Source organism: Mus caroli, unplaced genomic scaffold, assembly GCF_978045245.1.
Source record: "Mus caroli unplaced genomic scaffold, Mus_caroli_1 scaffold_7, whole genome shotgun sequence".
NCBI classification, from domain to species: Eukaryota; Metazoa; Chordata; class Mammalia; order Rodentia; family Muridae; genus Mus; species Mus caroli.
The window spans coordinates 94,384,739-94,400,911 of record NW_028227262.1 but is presented as its reverse complement, the minus strand read 5'-3'; the positions used below and the strand labels follow the sequence as shown (position 1 = coordinate 94,400,911).

At 43.1% G+C, this 16,173-nt stretch overlaps 1 protein-coding gene across 3 annotated transcripts in view; it reads right to left on the bottom strand.

The window, feature by feature from the left end:
- Positions 1 to 7,661, bottom strand: part of Scrn1 (secernin 1) — a 72,571-nt gene extending 64,910 nt beyond the window's left edge. For 2 of the 3 annotated variants that reach the window (XM_085840606.1, XM_021165639.3), the window contains exon 1: positions 7,251 to 7,660. The gene's annotated coding sequence lies outside the window, so the exon portion shown is untranslated. Of the gene's footprint in view, positions 1 to 7,250 lie in introns of all 3 variants that reach the window. The other variant, XM_029478819.2, reaches the window with a different exon arrangement.
- Between the last annotated feature and the right edge of the window lie 8,512 nt (positions 7,662 to 16,173).

The window sequence follows — 16,173 nt, the reverse complement described above, 5'->3', positions numbered from 1 at the left end:
GAACACAAATATGCATGTGTGCACATACATACATATAAATACAAGCATATATGATGACAGGTATGTACACAGACAGACAGACAGACAGACAGAAAGGGACCTGAAAGGATTAGAATGTAACTCAGAGTTGAGCATAAAGGTATAACAGAAATAGAAACCTTACATTTCACTTTATCTGGTTATGCAGCCTGAATATTTTTTATAGTTAGGTCGTTTTCCTTTACTGGCACTTTGATTTCCTAAAATCTGATCACTTCAGTGAGTAAGAAGGAAGGACACTTTAAGATATTCCATTAATATTTCAGGTCACTGGGTCACTACTGAGTACCCAGTAATCAAAAAGTACACATGGGCCTCAAGAACATACATGGCTCTTGATCACTGCATTCTAATTAGCAATTTTCAGACAGAGGAATTGCCAAAATATATTTCGAGCATCTAACCACTGAGCTCAGGGGTAATAAAGCTGAGGTGTTCTCAAGGTCTTTGTCTTCCGAAGAAGGGGTGCACTGTGTGTGACCAGAGAGGAAGGGAGTAACCTGATTTCAACAATGACCAAATCCCTGGGGTGCTTTCACAGTATCTGATGGCCACAGGGAGGAGAGGTGCAGGAAGAGTCAGGTTAAGCTTACAGTCAGTAAGAGCAGAGGAGTCACCAAAAACTCCTTCTCCCAGGATGAGATGGGGCTTGGCTACCATCTTGTCATCCTGACAGGAAGACTAGAGAAGCCTAACAGCCTGAGTGATGTGGTGGAGTGACACAGGGGAACAGAGACAGGCAGATAGACTGATGCACACCTGTGCCTTCTTACCGTCTAGGACCTCAGGAAGCTCTCCTGTTACAGAGGGCATGGGAGGATGTGGCCTTGCTGGTGGCATCGATAAGAACTTCAAAACCACGCCTAAGAGCCATCGAGAGCAAAGCTCCGTACAAGGTTCAGATGGAGGACAGGGTGCTGGGGTGGGGCATACAGGATGGTAGAGGTATACGTCTAGCGCTCAGAGATGAGCAAAATTGTAAGATTTTATGTGGACAGTGGAGAAGCTCCGAAGGGCAGGGTATGTTCCATCTAGCGTTACTCAGAGCCATTAATCCTCCCTAAATGAATCTGTGGATTCAGCACGGACCTGATCAACATAGAAATGGGGCTTTAAGAGAATGTGTGTTCAGATGGTCTTGAGGGTTTGAGGGCTTGAGAGCTCAGTGGTAGAATGCATGCCTGGAGCCCTGTTCCAGTGCCCAGCTCATCCCCAAAATCTACAAAAGAAAGGGGGGTCTGATAGAGCAGTCTCAGAAGTGAAAACTAATGAAGTGGGTCTAGCCCTACCTGATATTAAACTATATTACAAAATTGTAATTGGTATTGAGATGGTTTGCCGTTACACAAAAGAGAACAGAAGGGAGGGTCCTAGGATGTGGTCATACAAGGTGATGAAGTCTGTTTGAAGCCGAGGAAAAGGATGTTTTAGATGATGGTCTGATATCATTGACTCTGGGCCATGAAGACAACGAAGAAATCGCTCAGGCCCCAACTTGCTTCTAACCAAAATAAGCTACTAAAAATCAAATTGTTAGCTGTTTTACAACATCATAAAATTACAAAACATCTGATGCATCTTAAAAGTAACATTAAGGATGAAAAAAGCCTTCTGCGTGTTTTAGTTTCACCTCAGTTGCTGTGATTTAAAAAAAAAAAAAAAAAAACTCTGACAAAAAGAACTTTAAGGAGAAAGGGTTTATATTCTACCTACAATTCTAGGTTATAGCCAGTCACATTGGAGAAGGGAAGGCAGGAACTTGAAGCAGAAACATGTAGACGGCATGTATGCCTAGTACTCAGCTTAATTTTTCCATTCTTACATAGTTCAGAACCCCAATCTAGGGAACGGTGCCACCCACAATGGACTGCATCTTCCCACATCAATCAAGGGATCAAGACAATCATGCAGAGAATTGTCCACAGGTAAACCTAATCTAAACAATCCTCCACTGAGCCTCTCTTCCCAGTTGATTCTAGGTTATGTCAAGTTGACTATTAAAACTAACCATCAAGCCGGGTGTGGTGGTGCACGCCTTTAATCCCAGCACTTGGGAGGCAGAGGCAGGCGGATTTCTGAGTTCGAGGCCAGCCTGGTCTACAAAGTGAGTGCCAGGACAGCCAGGGCTACACAGAGAAACCCTGTCTCGAAAAAAAAAAAAAACAAAAAAACTAACCATCACAAGACACAAACAAAAATGAATAAGTAAAATCAATAGGAAATGGGATAATATTCCTGACTTACTTATAACATAACTCAAAATTTATATGACAAAAATTTTAAAATACAATATTGAGAAACACATTTGTAACATCCATCAAAAAAGAATTCTTATCAATCAATAAGCAAAACTCACTTCTAAAAAGTCAATATTCAAAGTCTAGAAATACTAGATTAACAAATATAAAGTCAAAATATGTACTAAAATATGCAATTGTACTTGTAACTGAAGAACTATAACTAAAGTATCATTTTCTCATAAAAGGTTACAAAATTTTTAAAATTTGATAATATTCAGTCTTGACAAGGGAATAGGGAAAGTAACTGAATAGTTCTGGCAATTCTTGTTTACTTCATTATAATTTAAAGCTATAAATCACACCTTGGATATGTCCATCAATCTATATACTGCAATGTAAATTACCGTATTCCCTTAACTACAGTTTCATTGAATCCCACTATTCTCCAGTTCTCTGGACCAAAGGAAAAAGTAGGCCTGGTGTTCAGTGCTGTGCTTGCAGTTCTATGTCTCTAAGCTTGTTTATTGTACCATCATCCTCTGGTTGTAAAACATGGGAGACAAGAACAGCAAAGAACCAAGAAGGTACCAGGACCAGGGAAATGGCAAAATGGCAGATTGCAAGAAACAGTCCTCTCAGCTAAAATGTTCATGCCTTCTGTGTGGTCTGAGTTACAGACCACAGACTTCACAGGCAGCCTTGAATCTAGCAAGCACAAGAATGACACAGTTGGGATCCATGCAATCATTGTGTACTTAGTGTGAAGCTAGTAAATTCTCATTTTTATCAAAGGAGACAAGAAATGAGTGGCTTACTGAAGGACCTATGCCTGGTTAGAGCGGGGCCAGTGCTAGGACCCAGTGAACCCAACTTCAGGCCAAGTCTCTTTCTGCACTGGGTGGCATTCCTCTCATGCCATCTCAGGCTGGGCAGGTTAGACTTGGAACTACATGGGAGCATTAACAGTCCGTCCCTGCTAACTACCGTAACAATCTGCCAACACCCACTCCAGGGGCTCCAACCCAAAGGTCACTGCATTGTCAGCTTATTCAATTTTAAAACCTCTCATACGGTTTGGCCACAGCTCAGTGATGATTTGTGACTGATGGTTAGCTGTGCTTGTCAACTTGACATAACCTAGATCACCTGGGAAGAGTCTCCCTGAAGAATTGGGATGACCCATGGTCATATCCATGGGGGAGTGCCTTAAGAAAATTAACTGATGTGAGCAAACACATCCCAGTGTGGGTAGCACCGCTCTCTAGCCGAGGGTCCCTGGGTTGTATACGAGGAGCAAAGTCAAGCTGAGCACAAGCAGTCAAGCACCTGAGCACGTGAGCAAGTGAGCATGTGCGTTCATTTCCCTCAGCTCTTGGTCATGGATGCAACGTGAGCAGTCATTTCCAGGTCGTGCTGCTTTGACCTCCCCATGCCATTTCTCCCTGATGTTGGTTTTCATCAGGGCACATTAATCACCCATGAAAATGAAACTAGAACAGGTCCCTTGCCAATGTGCACAAGGCTCTGGGTTTGATTCCCATACCAGAAAAAAAAAAAAAAAAAAAAAACAGAGAGAGAGGGGAGGGAGGGAGGGAGGGAGGGAGGGAGGGAGGGAGGGAGGGAGAGAGAGAGAGAGAGAGAGAGAGAGAGAGAATATCTTCTAATTGAGGTGTTCACGGCCACCACATAGTCCCCTCTCATCCAGTGTCATCAACCACTCACTCCCTTTAATCTCTCTCCTCTTCTTCCTCTTCCTTCTCCTCCTTCTCCTCCCTCTCCTCCTCCTCCTCTTCCTCTTCCTCCTCCTGCCTCTTTATACCCAGTGTTACAAGCAGTATCAAGGGCCTCTTGCCAATCTCTACTTCCTGATAATGGCCCAGACCAACACTGCCCAACAATAATACAAGACAGATATCAACCACGTATACAAGTTTAATATTGTCCAGTAACTACATTTTAAAAGGCAAAGAAAAGCTGGTGAACATTTTTTAAAAACATATTTTATTTGATCCAATATATACACATCAGTACCCTATCAATATAAAAATTACTTAAATTTATTTTAAATTCTTTTTCACATCAGTTTTTGAGCTCTGGTGCAAATTTTACACCCACAAGGCATCTTTTTCTGGACTAGCCATATTTTAAATGCTTAAAAGGCACAGAGCCAGCGTCTTCCATGGACCAAAAAGTGGTGAGTTATTTTTTTTAATCCCATTTGCTTACTTCTATGCTTATTTTTCTCCAAAAATAGAAACCTCATGCATGTCTGTCTGTCTGTCTGTCTGTTCATTGAAATGCTGGAGACGGAACCCAGGAGATGGAACCAGGGGCTAGGAACACACTAGGCAGGAGCTCAGCTGCTGAACTACACTCCCAAGTCTGTGCTTCGGTTTTTGTTTCCAGGTTAGCTGTTTGTTTGCTTGTTTGGAGACTGAATATCACTGTATAGCTCTGGCTGTCCTGGATCTCACTGGATAAACCAGGTTGGCCTCAGACTCATGGAAATCCACTGCTTCATCCTCTTGAATGCCAAGATTAAAACCAGACCTGGGCCCGGGCTGCTCATTTTTAAAACTTACTATTTTCAGTTTCTTCAACATGGCTTCACATTCTAATGCCAACAACAGTTTTAGGTGGCACATGCCACAGCTGCATCTGCCTTCACTATGGCATCTCTCTCCATTCCTGGCTCCCACTACCCTCTTCTCTGCAGTAATTGTCTGCAAAAGCAGAAAGGCAGATTTTCCATCTCCCCACCCACCCACCCAACAGAACACTAACCCATGCAGAGGCCCCAGCTCTGCTCTCAAAGACCTGGGGTCACCAATTCACAACTAAAATTCACGTTATAGGAAAACCCAGCTTCTAAACAGCTCTAGAGCAGTTTCAACCCAGGCTTGTCATTTATTTTTACATAAAAGGCACCTCGCCTACTTTGTTTCTTGACAAGGTAAGTGTACCTAAGAGTTGTCCATCAATACAAGACAAGCTACCAGTTTTTTAGAAGATATATTTCCCACCTCAAAGATTTGGTTACAACCAAAGTTGTGGTTCTTACGTAGAGACGCAGTTTCTTCACTAGAAAAGGTGAGCTGAGCCTAAGATGGACACCTTCATGCGGTCAGTTAAATGGGCCTGTGGGCAGGGGGAGGTGTAGCCCCTTAAACACCTGAGTTTTTAAATCCATTACAGTTTGTTGCCCTTTGCTCGGATATTCAGGGCAAACCTGCTCTCCCCTTTAGACTTTATGAGGTGGCATGTGGCACTCTGAAGAGGAAAAAGCCACAGGAGTCCTCTTCCTCAGCTGCAGCCATAGGTACAACCTTAGTAGTCCATCCGCCCTCCAATGTAACCTCTCGGCTGTCTGTGGCAAGCTTGCTCAGCTCCTGCCAGCTACGCTATACCTAACCCTCAGAGATAGCATCCTCTCTGCTCATTATCCCTAAGGCACCTGCCTCCTCACGCAGCACTTCCTCTTTCCTAAAAGACAAGATGGCTGGCAGCCCTGCAGTGAAAATCAAAAGAAAAGCTGCTTTATGAAGAAGAAAAAAAATCCTGAAATGAGTCACCTTTCAAGAATTTGCAATCCTAGAGCCTGGGTGCTTAATTGCTAAATCAACCCTTCCAGTGCCATCCCCTGTATGGATTGGTGTGTGCACTATTCCCGGAGGGTGTTTACACGATACGCCCGTCCTTTATAAAGCCACTTGTAAGGAACAAAAGTATGTAAGCTGTGCACATTTGTATTCTGCACAGTTGACTTTAAATGGCTCTAAAGAAAATCAAACCAAATTAGAGTTTCAGTTAGGCTTTTGACAAGTTAGGGAAACCAGCTGTAGCTCCTAAACTTCCCACTTGCTCCCCAAGGCACTGCAACTTCGCTAAGCTTTAACCAGCTCCAAGTACACTCCCTGCCTATACACAGCAGAGCCTTTTCCTCCTGCTGTTTCTCTCAGCAGCTCAAGCCCGGGGCAGCTGCAGTTGGCTGTGGTCTGCTAGGGTTCCGCCTGGCCTGATTTTTCATGCTGCCATTTTGAATTAGCATAGGTTTACTCAGCAAGTGATGAGGATTTAGGCAGGCGTGAAGCACAGTAAACACACACACACACAACCAGGAAGAAGCATTTAACAAGCTACAATTACACAGAAATACACTTCTATTTCACAGAACCCTACCAGCTCAACTTGGGAGACAGAAAATAGTAAGTTGCCTTAAACGCAAATGGGTGTGATCACATTTTTATTCCTAAATTCCAACCGATTTTCTAAAATTCAAGCGCTCCTTTCGTCCTCCTGCAGACCTCACTGTGGTCGCTAAATAATTAGCAATTATTTAGCAATTCTGCCTGGACAGAAAACAAAAAGCAAGACGATAGAGGTAAACTGAGGTGGAGTGATAGCAAGGGTCGAGACACCTGCCATGACCCCACCCGGATTCCAGTGTGCAGGGGTGAGGCTTGGGGCGAAGCAATGTCTGGTCCTAGCTCACTGGCCCTTGGGGATAACCACAGATACCGAGACTCCGCCCGGCGGCCAAGGGTAGCGGCCTAGTCAGGCGCCACGGATGCATTACTCGGGAAGGAGCCAGGCTCTCTCTGCTAGCCGCAAGACGAGCCCGGAACCGCAGGAGCCGCCAGGGGAAGCTCAGGGGCCCGGGGAACCTCGGAGACACTTCCCGCGCCCTTGCAACTTGCGCCCAGAAAAAGCAGCACCCGGTTATAAGACTGAAAGGGAAGTGCGGGAAGGATGCGGGGTGGAGAGCAGAAGCAGATTCTGACCAGGCTGCAGTAGCTTCGTCCCGAAGTCCCTGATCTCGAGTCGGGCCGGACCGAGGCCACCTAACCTCCGATCTCCCCTTCCCTGGTCCACACTCGCGAGGCGGTAGAATTGTAATGGGAAATGTGGTGACTGCCCAGCGGTAGAGCAGCTGCCAGCGCCCCGGTGGTCCCCGCGTAGCCTGAGGCTCACCTGCCAAGCAGCCGGCTCCAGCCGGGTCCAGCGGAGCTGATGCTGCGACTGCGGAGTTGGGGGCGCTGCGGCGGCTAGGTTACAGCCTCTGCATCGGTAGCGCAGAAGACCGCCGGTGCTCTGGTTTCCCAGACTCCAGGCTCTCCAGCCCCCTGCTAACAGCTGGTTTGGTCACGCGACCGCAGACCCACCCTCCGCCTCCCGGTGCTCTGGGCCCCAGGACTCGTTGTGTTTGACAGCTGAGGCCTCAGAGCCCGCCCCGCCTGGGAGGGGAGGGCACCAGGAGCCCCCAAGAACAGCAGAGGGGGCGGGACTCAACAGAAAGTGGTTCCCTTCTTTCTAGATTTTTATTTCTTGGTTGCAACTCTCTCGAAGGGAGGAACCAGAGCTTTAAGGAGCCAGGTCCTGCTTTCTCCTGGCAACATTTTACTGTTTGGTTGCTAGTCTGAGCCTTGGTGCCTGGCGAGAATTCCCTGCAGAGATATGCATTCTTCATTTGGTTGATTCAATGTGTCAAAGTCGTTCCCTAATGTTAACCGATTGCGATCGTGTTCATAAACCAGACGATGCAGCACATTCACACTTTGTGGGCCAAGGTCATGCACCAAATAACAAAGGCAAGATTCCACACCAGGGTTAATAAACTTTTGACGGGGGAAAGAGGTGATGCCCACCTCAAGGCTTTTGACAACAACGCCTCAGGGGCTGAGACCCGATCTACCTCGATATGAAAAGGCTGTGAGAGTCCACTGGGAAGCTGAAGATTCACATGTATTTTCCAGTTATCAGATGAACACAAATCAAAGTTTTATCATCTCTATGGTGTGTGTGTGTGTGTGTGTGTGTGTGACAATATCTCTCAAGATAAGAACATATGTAGCCTTTCACCTGATTCCACTTTTGGACTTTTGGAATTCATCCTATAGAAGAAAGGACACGGGTGTGAAATGAGCAGGAGGATTCTGGGGAGGTGGGGGGGGGAGCATATTATTTGTGTCAGCAACGACTAGAACCAAACCTCACAGTGGTGGTACACACAATTAGGGAGGCTGACAAGGCTACATAGTAACACCTTGTCTCAAAAACTAAAAGATTGAATGAAATTCAGCCTATAAATACCATGGAATCCCATCCAGCATATTTTAAAGATGAGATCATTGTCTGTGTACTAATTCAAGACTTGCAACTTATACCAAGTAAAAGGCTAAGGTGGGAATAGGTTAGGTGCAGAACAGTGTGTGTGTGTGTTTGTGTGTGTGTGTGTGTGTGTGTGTGTGTGAACATATATACACTCCCCTTTGCAAATGCTTAGACTACTTTTGGAAAGATCCATAAGAAACAGTAGCAGGAGATTCCACAGGGAGGAGAGCTGATGACTGGCCACCAGGTAAGGAGACTTTCCCATGTCGTCTTAAATCTGTGTGTGCTTGTAGCTTGTCAGGCGAGGGAGCAGACAGTGGGAGAAGGATGAGGGAATGTGGCAGGAACCATCAATAGATTCTACAGAAAAGACCATTGGTTCACAGACTTAGAACACAAAGGTGCTTTGTTTATTTACTGCAAACAATAAACTGTGTAGCCTAACACATGTGGCTAATAACTTTCAAAACTCCTAAAGAGCTTAACCTAGGGCCTCACTGGTAACTTCTGAGGTCAGTCTCCAGAGTTAGGACCAGGAAACTTGAGTTCTGCCAGATTTTCAGGTTTCCCTTGTGCATTGATGTTTGACAGCTGCTGTTCTGATGTTTCTGTTATCTCCCGGATCTCCACGCAGAGGCTTATTCCACAGTGGTGTAGCACTTATTAAGCTCCAATAAGACATTTTTATTCTTGGCTTTGTACAGGACAGACTCTGCTTCCATTCAAGTCACACAAATAGAAATAAGGGAACAGAACAGTCCAACAGATTAAAAAAAAAAATCTAGAACTATCAGTTGGGGCTTTAATCACTGGCCTCTATCAGCCATGTGGAGTCTAGCTGTGTGTAAATTACAAGGCCTCTGTGAGCTAGCCCACAAGGAAAATCTTTTAAATGACATACAATTGTTACATCGTCAATTACAGTCTGTCTGGCATGCTCGGAGCTAGTGAAGAGCAGTGCGCTGTATGTCTGCTTTACTCCACAGAAGGACGCACAGGGTTGTTTTTGTGTTTTGTTTTGTTTTTGTTTTTGTTTTTTCTTTTCCAGAATCGAAAAGGGAAAGTAGGAGTACAGTGTTGATTCTGGCCTTCACATACTGTCACGAGGGATGCACATAACCCCTCCCTCTCCTTAGAGAAAACACTATAGGTGCCCTTCTATTTTTTATTGATAACCAGTACGATTAAAATAAAATTATTTGGGAACATGCAAAATAAACAATCCTAACAACACCATAACTGGTCCTGCATATGACTTCTCTTCCCCAGTATATAGTAAAAATCTGAGGGTAACAAATAAATGAAGAAATATTGTCATAAATTAGGAAACTCAACTTGATGGAAAATTTCTCCCAAATCATCTATCTATTAAACTTAACACCAGTAGAGATTTTAAAAGTAGAAACTGACAAGCAGATTCTAAAATTTATTGGGATGAACACCCAAAGCAGTTTTAAAAGAAACTAACGTTGGACGACTTAAACTCCCTTATTTTAGGACTCACTCTAAAGCTACACCAGCCAAGAGAACGTAGTGTTGACATAAGAGAGATTCATGAGCAATGCAACCCAAATAGACTTGCATGGTACAAGACACACAGTTGATTTTTTTTATTTTTAACTACAGCAAAGTAACTCAGGGGAAATAATCAAAACGGTACCGAGAAACTCGTGCTCATACATTGAAAAAAAGTGATACTTTCTTCCCCATGTGCAGAAATAAAACAGAAATGGATCTGGGTCCTAAGTATAAATCTAAAGCTATGAATCTCTGCATTCAAAGACAGGAGAATGTTTTTACCATCTTTATGCAGTGTGACTTAGAAAGAGGAATAAGGAAACTGTGGCACTGAATAAAAGTCCTGCACCTCTGGCATAAAATCCAAGACAAAATAAGTCTAGCATCTAAATTGCAAGACAAGGAGAAAACATACCAGTCAACCAAAACAGACTAAAACTGAAAGATATTATGGGGTTAGCATATAAAGTACCTTAAAACCACCATTAGAATATTATGTGTATATTTAAGGGTTTAAAAGAAAACACACAATGGGTGGTATAAAATGTACCAAACAGAATATTCTACCCTTGTTGATTTGAATCCACAGATTTGAAGCCTGAGGACAGACTGCCTGTCTGTTTATATTTATTGTATGTGTTACTTGGGGAACATAAGGGTTATAAACAGACAAGAAATGTTAACAAGTTTAAGGAATGGTCATAAATGAAGAGAACCAGAACAGACTGTTTAAAGATTATCCCCCACGATTTGACCTTTTCCTATCTAAAATATGCTGTGCTATGACTTTAAGGGCTCTGAAACAACAGACAAATTAGAAGCACATTTAGCACAGTGTGTGTAGGGGTCTTTTCTGCTCAGTGCTTCCTTTCTGTATAAATAGCAGTGAGGGAAAAATAGGCCTGTCACTTTGCAGATCTCACGGGGACGAGCTGGACGACTTAATGTGGAGGCAGCACTTATGTGCGGGCAGGAAAGCCTCACAATTGCCCTAAGAGGATTCTTAGAGGACTCACGGGAAGGAGCTGACAGTGGAGCCAGGGAAAGATGAGAAAGAACAACACCAGTGAAGATTCATCAGTCACCCATCTCCATCCTAGCACCATGCTTAGGTTACCATAGTAACTACAGACCTTTAGGATGCCCTTAAGGCAATTTACAGAATTACTGTGCATGCTGAATATAGGCAACACAAAGTATTTGCTGTTAAACTCTATTTTTAGTTACATTTACAACTTAAATAATCCATCAAGCCTTTTAGATATAAATTGTATTGGGCAAAGGGACATTTTTTAATCGGTACTTCATAATTAATTTTAAGTAAAATATAGCTTATAAATACTCCTTGTTTAAAATGCACACGTACTATGGGCTTCACCTTTAGGAATTATATCAGTTTCTTTTTGTCACTGTGATAAAACACCTTGACTAAAAACAACTTAAGGAAGAGAGAGTTTTTTTGGCCTTAGGAGTTTCAGAAGGAGAGTACATATTGACAGGAGAGGTGTGGCAGCAGGCGGCTGGGACAGGAAGCTGAGAGATGACATCTTCATCCATGCACAGGAAGCAGAGAGAGCAAACAAGAGACGGGGTGAAGCCATAAACTCTCAGAGCCTTCCCCTGCAAGGAGCAGAAGTCCTGAGTGACTGATGTCACTCACTCCTGAATATACTAATGACTCAGGCTCAGCCATGACAGGGACTAAGGCCTCGGACCCATGGGAATTGGCAAAGCCTCTCACCATATGGGTCAGGCTTCTCCTTCCAGTCCAAGCACCTGTGCTTAAGAAAGACTGAGCAGTGTGTAACAAAAACTAGCAACTGTGGCTTCTTCCTCCTGGACGCTCACTGCCTGAGATTGCTCACCTACCGAAGACCTCCTACCAAGGCCAGCTAACCCCTCTCCTGTGTGGAACAGAATAAGCACTGAGGATCTTGGTTGTGGAAGTAGTAGGCGTGGCTCTTAGAGCTCACTTGACCCAACTTCTCACATCTGTCTATCATTTCTTCATTCGCTCTCACAGCTGCAGTCAGATTTCCAAAATCCAATCCACATTGTGTGCTGGCACATCCTCAGTAATGTACTGCCTTCAGCAAGGCTCTATCATCTAATGGTTCCAGCCTCCCAAACAGCATCACCAACAGGGGGCCAAGTGTTAAAATACGTGACCCTCTAGGAAACATGTCTCATTCAAACCACCACAGGAGTCATTCATGAGTTTAACTAATTGTGCACATACTTTGAAGAGTTGCTGCTAAGACCTGGTATTCTAATGATCAAAACCCAGTCAAACATCAAATCGGATTTGGAGTTTCACCATTCCTTGCTTGGCATAAAATGTATGCATATATGTGTGCGTGTATAGGCACTCTCTATATAAAGAGTTTATAAACTTACTCTACCACTAAGATATATCCCAGCCCAGTTTTTTTATGTTTCTATGTGTGGAAATCGTCCACCTTGTACCATGTGCAGTCTAAAAGTAAAATTTGTTTTTAATATTCTAGTAATACTAGAAACTATCATTTTTTTAATTTTATGTATATGAGTGTTTTTAACTTCGTGTATATACACGTACCATGTGAGTGCCTGATGTTCTTGGAGGCCACAAGGAGGGTGTCTCATTCCCTGGAACTGGAGAGTCTATGGGTGATTAGAATGGGCATGTGAACAGTCAGTCTACCTTCCTGCTGAGCCAGTGCTCCAACCCCTGAAAACATTTTTTGATAGTTGAAGTTTACCAGTGTGTTTTCCAGTGTGAACATCTTCTACCTGAAGTTTTAACACTGCTCACCAAAAAAGTCACTTTGCAAACAGATTTCTATTAGGTATTTTCCAGTTCTTCAGACAGCCAAACTATTGTTTTAAATTGCTGTAGGAATTTTGACTGAACTAAAGGAACACTTATCTCTTGCTATGAGCAATTAGGCAATCACTCTCCTATTGAGAGAATTATGAAATTTCTCTAATATTAGAAAAACAATGCTGCTTGGGTACTCTTCAATTTTCCAAAGACCAAAAAATCATAAAGGAAAAAAAAAAGGTTTCATTTAACATCACGTTGGATGAGTTGCGTGGCTCTCAGAACTGGGAGTAGTGCAGGGTCGTGGAAATATCCAGTGTCTAGATTCCTTGTTACTCTTCACTTTCCTTTGTATTCCTTTACCCTGAATATAACCCTAGATCCAGATCTTCACTGCTCATTCTCTGCCCATGTGCCGTTGGCACTACTGCTTATATGTGCACAGTCTGACATTTCAAATGTGTAGACTTGATTTATTCCTTAGGACTGGGATTCATAGCCAGTTCACCTTTAAATTTCAAACAGCACTTATTTTAAAACAAAATTTGAAACAGAAATTACTGTCAAATAAGATTATTAGATAAGCTGTCCTTACTTTGGACATAAAGAAAGGGCTGCATTTTAAGAATTATGGAAATGCTTGAAATCCATAGAATGAGTGGACTGGTGGCTGTTTAGCTCAGGGGGAGGAGAGGAAGATGATGTGAGGGTTTGTTTTCAAGGCAGTGAAATAAAATGTTCTATAACTAACTGTGTCAAAGGCTATAGAGCTGCGTGACTATTCTAAAGCTGACTGGACTAGTGAGAGCTCACAACCTGGACAGGAGTACTCCCTTCTACTCCCATACTTGAGACATAGTAACAGAAAGATCAGGATTTCAAGGCCACCTGAGCTATATAGCAAGATCCCCACCCCCAACTCACGCGTGTGCGTGCTCTCTCTCTCTCTCTCTCTCTCTCTCTCTCTCTCTCACACACACACACACACACACACACACAGAGAGAGAGAGAGAGAGAGAGAGAGAGAGAGAGAGAGAGAGAGAGAGAGAGGTTGTCTTTACTTTGTGATCCACTTGGTTTAATACAGGCTACTCACATGAGCACAAGTGTGGAGCTGTCCACAAAACCTGACTTAATTCCTGTATCACTGAAAACAATGACTCCCTGTGCTTCAGCATGCCCTTCCCCTCCCTTCCCACACACTGCTAACTCCCCCGGGTGGGAGGAGGAAGAGGGGTTGCTGGGAGTGAGAAGATAGGAGGGTGGAGGGATGAACATGACTAGAATGCATTATATGCATGAACAAAATTGTCAAACTAATTAATTAAAATAAAACAAGGACTATTGTGCAGTGCACCCAGCATTGGGGACAAAACTACTGCAGTACCTATTAACTCTAAACTAAAAATAACTCAACTCTCCAAAAAAGAAATATTAGAAACCCAATGAACACTGTTTAACTCTGAGGAAATAAACCACTAAGATTTAATAGCTTTGGAGATACTGTTGCCATAGCAATAAAATGTTAGAAAAAAAAACTCAAGCAGTTGATTTACTGCTCAGTCTTAATGTAAGAATCACTTAACTTCGGCGAGCTGCTTAATTCTCTTTAAAGACTAGGACACAAAGCAGAAAGCCTTGGCTACTTCCACAGGAGGCAAGGGAAAAAAAGTCGGGCATCTTGTGGAAAGCAGTACTTTATAAAATTCAGTCAAAATGATACAGGAGAGAAAAACAATTTAAGGATTATCTAAAAGGGTAATTTTATATTTGTTCTTATATTTCTCCTGGTTATTCTACATAGTTTAATTCCTTTTGTGTTTCTCTCTGTGTCTCTCTGTGTCTTTGTCTCTCCCTGTCTCTCTATGTCTGTGTGCGTGTCTGTCTCTGTCTGTCTCTCCGTCTCTCTCTGAGTATGTGTGTATGTGTGTCTGTGTATGTTGGCACCTGCCTGTGTGTATTGGTATGGAGACCAAAGCTTAACTTAATTTTGGGTCTTTCACTATTGCTCTCCATTTTATTTGTCTGTTTGTTTACTTTTTTTTTTTTTTTTACTTATTTAATTGAGGCATAGTCTCTCTCTGAACCTGGAGCTTATCCTTCCGGCTAGACAGGCTGGAAATCCACCTGTCTCTGCCATCTCTTACTGCTGGACCACCAGATGTACACATGTCCTTTCCATGGGTGTTGAAGATCCAAACTCAGTTCTTTGTGCTTGCACATCAAGCATCTTTCCCTCTGTGCCATCTCTCTTCCCCAAAAATTTAACTATTAACTTAAATTTAGCTGCTGACAGGCCACCTAAAAATCACCTTAAACAGACTGCGTTTGGCAGAAAAACAACACCTAACAATTCCAGAAGACACACGATCCCATGAGAAGGAGTCCCAGATACAAAGTGGACCATTATATTCCAGTCTCCTAAATAGGGGCAAAAACCATGCTCAGGGCTCCATTAACATAACATGCACAGGCAAGAATAGAGCTGGCAAATAAATGAAAATGTCTCTAAGAAGTTGGAACGGTCCACAAAGGGTAAGTCACCTTACTCTCCTCCCTTGTGATGATGAAAGTGGCCCTTGGTGTCTTGCTTTGCATTGTGCTCACGCCCATTTTACTGCAACTGTTTACTGAAGAAATTATCTGTTTCCTACTATAGTATGGAAATTTCAATTAACAAAATGACTTTTATAAGTTCCCAAAAATCCCCTAGTGGGGGATAATGTAGCTGTCACCAGAGACTAACAGGACCCCATTTACTTTATTCTGGATTGCTGGGAAAAGCCAGGCAAAGGTCTTGTGTGATTTCTCTTTAGGTCGTAAAACAAAATTGATGTGAGGCTAGCTTTCAGGCACTTAAGGTTGGTTTATATACTACGGGCTGACTCGATGCACTAAAGCCATCCCTTGTGTATCAGAACTTCTACCAGCAGCACAGGAACAGAGAGAATAAGCAAAGGTTCTCCCAGGTGATTGCTAAGCCTTGCAGATCTTTCAGCCTTCTGAGTGGTTTTGACCCTTTCTTTAGCAATGATCTAAGTAAATGAAAAGTACTGCCCAAACTAAGGGAGAGATAGCATGTCACCGCTGCCATGTCACTGAAGGAAAACAGCTGCTGTTAGCATAATTTACATGTGATTAAGCCACAGAAATATGGGCTAAGAATGGAGTGAGAGATGATAAGGAACACAGGGAATTTTATCTGCACCATAAGGTTGCATTTTAGAGAGAGGGGATCATGTACCAAAGAAACTCCCAGTTATTATATTTAGTATAGAATGCCATGCATGTTTCACGTTACAGGTTGGATATCCCTTACCACAATGCTCTACATCTGAAGTATTTTAGATTTCACACATGATTGTAAAGGGGCCGGGGAGGTGGCTCTGTGGTTAAGAGCACTGGCTGCTCTTCAGAGAACCCAGGTTTAGTTCCCAATACCCACCTGGTTGATGGCTCACA